Source organism: Metopolophium dirhodum, chromosome 4, assembly GCF_019925205.1.
Source record: "Metopolophium dirhodum isolate CAU chromosome 4, ASM1992520v1, whole genome shotgun sequence".
Taxonomy (NCBI): Eukaryota; Metazoa; Arthropoda; class Insecta; order Hemiptera; family Aphididae; genus Metopolophium; species Metopolophium dirhodum.
Genome location: NC_083563.1, coordinates 29,803,469 through 29,814,323, shown reverse-complemented (window position 1 = coordinate 29,814,323; position 10,855 = coordinate 29,803,469). Strand labels below are relative to the sequence as shown.

The 10,855-nt window shown below is 30.5% G+C and overlaps 1 protein-coding gene across 1 annotated transcript in view; it reads left to right on the top strand.

Annotated features, from left to right (window-relative positions):
* Positions 1-719: 719 nt before the first annotated feature.
* LOC132943990 (Kv channel-interacting protein 1-like) overlaps positions 720-10,855 on the top strand; it is a 123,754-nt gene continuing 113,618 nt past the window's right edge. Inside the window, exon 1 of the mRNA XM_061013191.1 lies at positions 720-1,724. The gene's annotated coding sequence lies outside the window, so the exon portion shown is untranslated. The remainder of the gene's footprint in view (positions 1,725-10,855) is intronic.

Genomic DNA, 10,855 nt, shown 5'->3' with positions numbered 1-10,855 from the left:
AACCGAGCTCTTCTAAGAGGTTTTTCAGTGTAAATAAACTGTATAGTTTTGAACAATATTGAAGTATTTTTTTTTTTTTTTTTTATTGAACATAAAAACATCGGCTACTAGGCCATTAGTTATTGAATTACATTTTTTTTTTTTTTTAATGATTTACATTTTGGTTACGGTCGTTACGGTTTAAATTAGGTTATATAATTTGATTTCTTTTAGGAAGTTGATTATGTTGATGTTTGATTGGAGATCAGGCTGAAGGGCTTCACTGAGTACTTTAAACAGTCAATAATTATGTGTTTGACAATGAACTTCACACCACATGATTCGCATATGGGAGGGTCTTTTCTAGCCATGAGGTGGTTGTGTGTTGCAAAAGTATGCCCAATTCGAAGGCGATTCAAAATGGTTTCATTAATATCAATTTATCAGCTTATGGGTGAACAATTTGAAAATAAATGTTAATGAATCAAAGTTCACATACGATAATTTATTGTTACAAAATCGTGAATGTACGCCACTCTCTTAAACAACCAAGTCTTACCATCAGCCAATTGAGTCGAATATCTCTGGTTAACATTTTTATTGAACGACTCACATGGAGCGCATATATAAAAACAAAACGCGTATCAGTCTATACAAAACTCAATTTCCTAAGGCCTCTGTGGTTCTGGTTATATCTAAACTGTCTCTATAACTAACAAACTTAACATAATATACAAGTTAATAATCCACATAGTCTGGTTATATGGAAACCACCTTTTGGAGATCGTCCAATACAAAAACCTCGCGAGCGTTCCAATGCATATTATACGTCTACGTCAAAATATAACCTCTGCCCCCGGGTTTATGTAACCTAATAAAAACCTCCACCAAGACCTAAAACATCTTACACCCAACGAACCAATAAAATCTCATTACATCAAATTTCACTCGAGTCTTAACACCCACCCATGTCAATTCATCAATCGAACAATAATAATATTATTATCCTCCGTATCATTTCTTGACGAAGTCCCTATGGCAGACTCAAACGTCTCAAAAGACGACCAGGGACGTCCCCTAAAGTGATAATATTTGTATTTACATATATAAAAAAAAAAAGAGTTGGGTGTCAACATTGGTCGGCGTTCGAGTCATTCTTCAGTTCGTTGTGACGTGTCTTGCCTCGTCTAATTTTCCGATTACACTTCTCTACGGATTGCAAATTAATAATTGCCTCCATAGTGAAAATACATTTCGGGTTTGCGGGTGTGCGCGTCTTGCCCGCTCGACACGTACATTATATAGGCGCGGCAGCATGGTAAATTTCGCACGGATGAAATTGTCGGCGGCGACCGGACGGCTCTTGAATTTTTTTTTCGCGCGCGCCTCCGCCGCGCCGCCGTTGCCCGGGCGACCACCACACGGGCCGCCGCGGCGGTTGTTCGACGGGCCTGCCGCCGTTGCGTTTCGCCGTCATTGCCGCCGCCGCCGTCACGGTTGTCGTCGCAGTCGTCGTCACCGCCGCGTAGTGGGTCTCGCGCCGCGCGTCGGAACTGATCGCCCACCGTCGTGGTGTCGGGTGGTCGTCGCAAGTTATTCCGAACTTGCCGCGCGTTCACTCCGGAGCTCGCGAAACCACCGCCGCCTTTGACCGTTATCGTGGATGTGTGTCCTCCCCCCTCCCTTATCAACTTTAGTTACACAGAGGGTTACGTAAAAAAAAAATAAAAAAAATACCCGCTTGCGTAAGTACGATTATATTATTATTATTATACATTAATTCATTATTGATATACCGCCTACCTATTTATAACATACCTATATCATAATATATTTAGACTATAAAATAAAATTGGTCTAATGATATGTGATACATACCCTAATCGCCCCTCGGAGTTAGCCACTGACTACTTGCGCCTCAAACTCACCGGACGCAACTCGATCATAATAAATAATAATAAACACTATTATCTTACCAAAAAGCAAATTGTGTCGGAATATTATGTACTTTATTGTTTCCAATATTACGAATCACTAAAATAATGCAAGGTTAAGGCAGGCTAAATTGTTATATGGAACGAAACCAATTTAAAATTATTGTTAGTAAAACGTTTTCAAATTATTCAGTCGGTATTTATTAAAGAAATATTAGAAATTTTTTGCTAATAACGTAAATTAATTGAAAACTATTAATACCTATAGACTATGTGATTACATTTTAGTCTACTTAGTACCTAATTTCTTATACGATTTTACATTACACAACGCCTAAATATAAAAAAAATGCATAGTTACCTATACGAATATGACAGTATGTCCCCCAAATAGCATTAGGTCACAGGCCTATAGGACAGGTATGAACTCTGCTCGTGATTACCTTTTTTTGTTGTAAACTCGGCCAGATAATTTTTATCGATGAAATAATATAATAAAGAAAACACAAGTTAATCTGAAAATAATAAATTACGCATTTAAATTCAAGCCTTTATTCAACTTAGGTACTCAAGTTACATATTCTGTCATAAATCATAATTAAATTTAAAGAAATTCATACCTAAACCTATATTAAAATAAAGCATCTCAATTTCCAAATGTTGTTATAATGTTTATTACATAGAAATATAGCATATTCTAATTTGTTCTTGTACATACTCTCGTAATTAGTTTTACCCGTTTACATCCTTCAGTAAAATTATACGAACAATAATATTATTTCTTTTTGTATCACTTATTCACGTTATTATTATGATCACGAAAACCAAAACAGACAATATCCGCTGCAGTCGTCTTTGCAACCATCGGCCCTGCGGGGACGGTCGACGATGACGTATAGTTCACTCGTCACACATCACACTCCTCGTTCACATACACCACCATCATTTCGTTATCGCTTAACGTGGATAAATGAAGTAATTAAAAAATTCAATTAAAACTCGAACGAAAAACTATTATCGAGGAATAATTTTGTTTTTGGAAGTTGTTATTTTTCACACACACACTCACAACAACACATCTCATCACCACCACTGCCACAAAAAAAAAAAATACAGACACTGCAGACACATATAAAAAAATTTGGTAACGATTTAATCGAACTTCGCTTGCTAACGTTTGACCACAAAATGAGAATACCGAGCTGATGACATAATTTTTTTTTTATAACTAACTTGTCACAAAGTTTTTAATTAAAATACTCCTTTAGATATACATATATACTGTTCCTGGCAAAATTAAACGGATGTTTTAATATATTTTATGTTCGTTATTTTATATTCCGCAGTAGCTGTATATAGGTAAATTACCATAGTTTACCTGTATTAAAATATACAGAAAAGGCAATTAAATGCAATTTTTTATACATTCTTTACTGAATAAAATATGAGTTCTAATATTATTAAAGTTATTTTTTTCCATTGCAAGCGTTAATCATTCACAATTTTTTAAAGTATTTACTTGAATATAAAAGAATATCACGATGTGACGAAATTGTGATAAAATTTACATTGTAAATAAATGCAACATGGATGCACAATTATAATAAATACTTTAAATATTATTATCCTTATTAATAATAAAAAAAAACATTTACGAATATTAAGATTGTTAACAATAATAATAAATTATACTATCTTGTGGTTTGCACAACAAAGTTAAATGATTTGTGTGTTGATATTCTGTTAAACTAATATAGTTAATTGAATAATTATTATGAACATTTTAAATTTTTTCTTTAGAGACCAATACTACTAACTGTGCGTGAGTGCTAACTTATGAATACAAATTAGGTTCCTACCCTATTCTCTTTATAATCAAATTTCTTTCATTGATTTTTAAAAAACAGTTTCTCGCTATTTGATTTTAATTGACTTGGATCAATGCTTAGACTAGATATATAATATACATAGTGCTGAAAATTAGATAAGTCGTTAAGTAAATTGAAATAATTAATTGTTTACGGTTTATATATTAACATTTTCAATTTCACACAAATTCCTCTTAGACACTAAATTTATTTTTACTATTTTTCATTTTTAAATCTATTTTAAACTATGAGATGGTTGAAATTTAATACATATTAATGATTAACTGTATGTCTATATATAAGAGTCAATACTATCAGTAAAGTGTCTAAAAATATATGTATGGAAAAAAATGTTGTTAAGTATGAAATGAAAATATATGGATTGTTTTTGTTTAATCAAACGCATTATAAAGTCGTTTTCTAATTAAGTTTAACTGATGATTTTATAAATATGTCGGGAAATGAAAGAAAAACAATCAATAAGTTCACATCAGTCATCTACTCACCTGTAATGTTCAATTAATATCATAAGTCCTGGTTTGTTGATTCTATTCAATACAATTTTAAGGATTAAAAATAAACATGAATTGTATTACACAAAGTAATAATATTTTTTTTCTAATACATACATTATTATATTATAATGTATAATAATTTTCAAAACTATATTTTAATTTAAAACATTTTAATAGTGATATAATTAATACGAATTAAACCGTGGTACATATGAACAATTAATCTATCACATTTTGTTATAAATATATTTGATGTGTAGGTATTTTTTATTATTACTCATACATTATCGAACAATTTTAAATTATCGAAATGTGAGTATAAAAACCAATAATGACATAGTTATAAGTGTTTATGACTAATAAATTTAAATTACAGTGGTATCTATAATCTCTTCAAAAATTTTCGATTTTTCTACACAATTATTTTCTTAACATTTTTTGATCACATTATTAAAAATTGATTTTTAAAGTTCTTTAAAATAATATTATTAATTTATTAATACAAACCAAATTTAGTTTTACATAGGTAAGTAATGTATATTTACTTTAAAATTATTATTTTTTTATGAAATATAAAAATAACTAACAATATTAATATAATAGATAAATATTGAATAGTTAAATATTTTACTACCCTAAAATTGAACTGTGTACTGAAAATAATAACCAAGGTACGTATACTTAATCGCCTAGGTAATATACGTAAATATGGAATTGTCATTGTATGGACTTTAACTACAAAATATAATTTTTAAATTTTTGGTAGTTTTAATAAATTCAATGTAAAAATTTGAACTTTAAATGCTTATAAAACAAAAAAATTTGACATAATAGGTAAATTAAAAATGTTTCTAAAAATATGTGAGGAGTTTTAGTTTTGTTGACTGAATCAAACATTGTATCACCATAAATAAAAAAAAACCAAATTAAAAGTTATATCATGATCCCTCAATGGGGCAGTCAAATTTACATTTTATTAATAAAATATGTTAAAAGTTATGATTTTGGTATGGTTATATATATATATGTATTGTTATTTAATAATTAAAAACAATTGTGTACAGTACTGTTGCGTCATCGAATAATGTGTAGTTAAATTTATGGATACGGCAGATAACAATCTACCAATTTTTCTGACTTCACTAATTTGTTAACCAAATATTGTCGATTTCACGTGTTCAGCATTGAAATGTTTGATATCATGAAATCGACAATTTATCTGAAATCGATCGGATAATTTCATGAATTCGGCAATATATTATAATTTAAAATACATCATATTAGAATATTAGATTAACCATTGCCATATATTTTATACTATTTATAAACTATATGTACATCCATTTAATACTGATTATAAATAAAATATTACAATTTCATTAACTTATAAAATTTCATACTGACAATATAATATAAGATATTTATTTATTATTTCTGCGAATATTATATATTTATATTGATGAACAATAAAAATTCTCGAGGGGGGACGAGGTGGCCGAGCGGTATAACGCGACGGATTCGGCACAGCCGGTCCGAGCTCGATCCTCGACCACTGGGCGGCATTTTTCTCCGTGCAAGTCACGGTGTCCGGAGAACAAGTGCCGCCATCCCCCCACCCCGGGGCACGGCAGAAACCTACGGGTGCCCCATTAGAAATTCTGCCAAACACAACACACACGTGTACCAACCTACCCAATATAAAAACCTACCAAACCTACCCAATATAAAACCTACAGTACCCTCCCCACACCCAATGGCCTATGTTGCCGCGGGTTACTCAATAAAAAAAAAAAAAAAAAAAAAAAAAAAAAAAAAAATTCTAGACATCACTTAGCATTATAAAAAAGAAAGGAGCACGCTATATTATCATAATATATACAATTATGTACTAATATAATACGTAATTTTCATTGAATAACATTATTTTTCATTTACATATAGTGTTTGTTTATATTATGAAATCCACTAATGGAATAAGTGGGAAAATTAATATTTATATTATATTATTCAACAGTGAATGCCCTTCAGTGCTTAGTACTTGATCACAACAATACATACACAATTGATAGTATTTACATTCACATATTTTTGACATATATGAAAAAATAGTTTTGGTTTAAAATTTAAATTATTAAAACATTTGTTATTTTATTAAAGGTTAAGCAAAAAATAAATACTTTTAGATGTATAATAATTAGTCAGGTAGGGGCTGTGCAATTATACATTATCAAGTTGCTTTACTCACATAACGCAAGCCAGTATTATGTTATTACTTACAGTTTTACAGCAGTTATAAACCTATAAATTATCCACAATGTTAAAAAAATAATATGAAGAAGTTTTCATTAAAAAAAAAGCCAAAAGTATGGTCTATGAATATATTATAATTGAGAAATCAGAAAATTATCTTAAGCAAGTATAGAAACTGTGTTTAATTTTTAATTTACAGATTAATTGCAAAAAAACACAGACTGCCCAAAATAATATATACTAACAATTACCTATTTACGTTCATTATTATCTTTTCTTTACAATTTTTTTTTCTTTTCAAAATAAAATTTAAAACATTTCATAATTTTGTATATTTTATTGTCAATGCGTAATTTAGTTAAGACGTCAGTATTAATGTAAGGTATGGTAACGCATATCATCGTGCAACTTAACGAGAATCGTTGGTCTAATGTAAGCAAAACATGCGTCGTAATAATCCACTCGAATGGTACGAGTATAAAATACGGACGCAATTATTCGAATGGAAACTGCTACAGATCTGAAATGTTTTAATACATAATAAACCAAACTTACCATCATTTTTAGCAGAGTTAAATTTAAATTGCCCCAAGGGGTTGGTCGTTGGAACAGGAATAAGTGGCAAGCAGTTAAAAATGTATACGTGTATGGATCTCGATTCTCGGGACATAAAACGATCTATCTAGTTTTAGATAAAACATTTGAGGATGGTGGCCAACATGGTTTTAAAATATTAATAATAATACGGTGACTTACGGAGATGTTGTACAATATAATATTATTATATTGTAGTATCAAATATTTAATAACGGCAGTTATCAATCAAAAAGAGTAACCGGAAATTAACTATTTAATAGCAATATTACAGTAAAGCACTTAAAGTTGTAGCTTACATTAGTCAAACAACAAAGTTATTGTCTTGTAAATGTAAATTTTTTTTTTATAGGTAGGGTATACATATACCCATATACATATGGGTACCATTTTTAAAATTGTGCAAAAATATATTTAAAGCAAAATGTATATTTAATTTGTTAAATTTCTAATATTGAAATAAAAATTATACTTAATGTTTTTTTTATATGTAATACAAAATTGCATTTCGTTGATAATATTATAATAATTCTTTAATCGTTGTGATTGAAAAAAATTAATTTAAAATTTCAATTATTATAGTTTCAAATATTCTTAAAAAGTTTGAATAAAGAATAAAAAAACACCTGAAAGCTTTGTTTTTTAAATAGTTTTGTTATATAGCATAAACATTGTCTTACAGTACAAAAAAACATATGAACAAAAACCTAACCAAACATATTATTATATAATATTATTAAAGCTAGACGATCGGATCGTGAATATTGAAAAATGACTGCTATTACATAATATTTTCGATGGCAGATCATGTTGTAAAAATAAACGAATACATGTTTTAGAAATATCTCGAAAATTGAGAATTGGAAATAGATATGTTTGGACGTTTTGAAAGCAGTGAGTCGAGGGTGCGATTGCGAGGTTGAATACGATATGGCTGAATTTGCTAACGGGCTTGTCGTGAAGTCGAATAAACGCTTTCTATCTGTACAATTTACAGCTTACGGAGCACCAAAATCGAGAACGGTGCGCTGTAGTGACTAAAGTTCTATAGACATTGTCTAGCACCACTATTACCTATACGTTTATATGACAAACAAAATATAGTATCAAAAACTATTCAAATGCTCGAATCGTTAAAATTGAATTTCACCAACAAATGTTATCTAATAAAACGCCTAACAATGGTTTTTACCATACTACAAAATCTAGGTAATTCCTATTTAAAAATAAGTGTATGCAAATTATTGTAGAAATAGTATGACAATAATAATATTATTTATGTGGCTGACACGGTGGTAACACGTTAAAAGCGCGGGATTTGCGGAAACGACGAAATCGTGTCAACTATCATTACACTTATAATACGCAGGTAGTACATATTATTATTATACGTTTTTATCGTACCCATACATTATTATTATTATTATAACGGTCTCGTATAAAAACAATAATCGTTAACAGAGTATACTTATGAGAGATATCGGAACGCGGGTGTATAAATGCCACCGAGTGTCTCTCGATAGGGTTCGTGTTTTTTCCTGAAAAAATGTTCTCTCTCTTTATCACTCTCTATCTATTCCTCTCTTTCACTTGCTCACTCACGTATATTTTCTATCTCTCTCTCCCTCCCTCTCTCTCTCACACACACATACACACACACACACACAAACACGCACACTTTTGCCACTCTTTTCTAACGTATCTCTTTTTTTTCGAGTGCTCTGCCGTCGTCAGCATCTGAACCACCGTTCGCGTCGGCGTAATTTTTAATCGAATTCCAAGCTCTTTCTGCAGCTTGCGCTTTATATTATAGTGTACATGCTGTGGAAGGGAACGTCCCCAAAAGTATGTTGTTTCCGTCGACTTCGAAATTATCATTATAATATTGTCGTATTTCTCTACGTTATGTCATGTTATATAATATCGGCATGGATTCCCCATATACAGAGTGATTCACCAATCATGCACATTCCCATTTCCCCAATAATAATTTTGAAAATTTTTAGGTACCTAAATCAAGATTCTAATGAGTATAGTATTTTCTGAGTTATTCAAATATATTTACTTAGGAAAAAAGTCCTTAAAAATGGCTTTACAAAAATATAAAAAAAAGATCTATTATTTATTTTAATACTAGGTAGCTTATTATACTCTGATACTCGTAGAATTTTTAAAATTAATATAAACTACTATAATTTTCAAATCATCATAGCTCCCATGTCTGTAAATCTAGTATAGAATAGATTATTAGTAGATTATCCATTAGTTCGATTTATTATTGTCGGGCAATTATTACAAATTATAAAATTATAAAAGATTAATATTAATTAGTAATTACTTGAGTTGTCTAATAATGTTAGCCTCCACATATTCTAAATCTATTATCATAGGACCTATTATCTTATCATTTACCAATGTATCCAAAACTAAATAGCTCAAATAATACTCGTTCGAATTTTGATCTAGATACAATATCAATAAGTATTTAAACAAATAGTTCGGAAAATACTTCAAAGAAATAAGAATTCGAATACATTTGTTATTAAAGAAAAAACGGAGCATAGGTATACTTGGTGAATCACCCTGTATAATAGTACAAAGTTAGCTGTAATGATGTAATATTTTCATGCACGAACATTGTCGGTTGGATTTTTCCGGCCACCGTCGTCACCACCAGTAGGGGACAGTTGTGCATAAAATATATTATGACTCGTTTCGTTTTCGAAGAGATGCTCAATACGTTCTCCGTGCATCGTACATAGTATTATTATCATCTGCAGCGCGTGCGCCACACCACAGTAAATAATTAACAACTTAACAAAAGTTCCGTACAAACTTCCATTCGACATCGTTTTCTATATTTTCGGGAACCGTCTAATGCGTAGGTACAACTGTTATCTCTGAACGACAAACTTGGTGTTTATACGAAGGGTTATAGTACAGATACACCTACCCATAAGTATAATATTATTGTTATAACTAATAACAATATCGTTTGTAACAACTACAGTGTACTGCAGGAGATTAGACTTTATAGGTAAGTACCAGTAACGTCGTGTGTGCACTCAGTCACCGACCTTGCGATTTACTCACAACGGGCCAACTGCAATCGTTGACCATTCATAATTTTTTTTTCACGTCAAAACGTCGACATTTTTGTCAATTGCGGATGAGTTTTTAGTTCGAGGAAGTGTTAACAAAAAATATGTATTAAACGGAATTAAAAATTACGAATCGATTACAAAACTATTTGACGCAATTTGTAAATAATATATTGGTGTTGAATATATTTTGTTAAAATCTGTTAATTATATAGTACTTATATTGATATGCAAGATTTTTTTTTTTATGTCTCTTATATAGTTTTTATTATGTCCAAGTGTCGTTGTATTATATTTTAATATAATGTATTGTTATTATTTGACATCGCGGGGTCGTCGGTATATTATTGTTACGGCGTGTGAAGAAGAGCGTTATCGCGGTACCCCCGGCACACATTAATATATCACGTGTGTGAGGTCGAAACACATATATGCACACTGTGTTATCATTCCAATAAAAAAATAAATTTAACTTTAACGTCGTATTATATAGTTATTTATTTAGTCGACGAGCGGGCGTATCATACATTAGCACTATATCTTATGGAATTTTAGTGCTCTACGACGGGTCTTCGATAGAACTGCAGTGTATATAGCTGGAAAAGCGTTCGTAA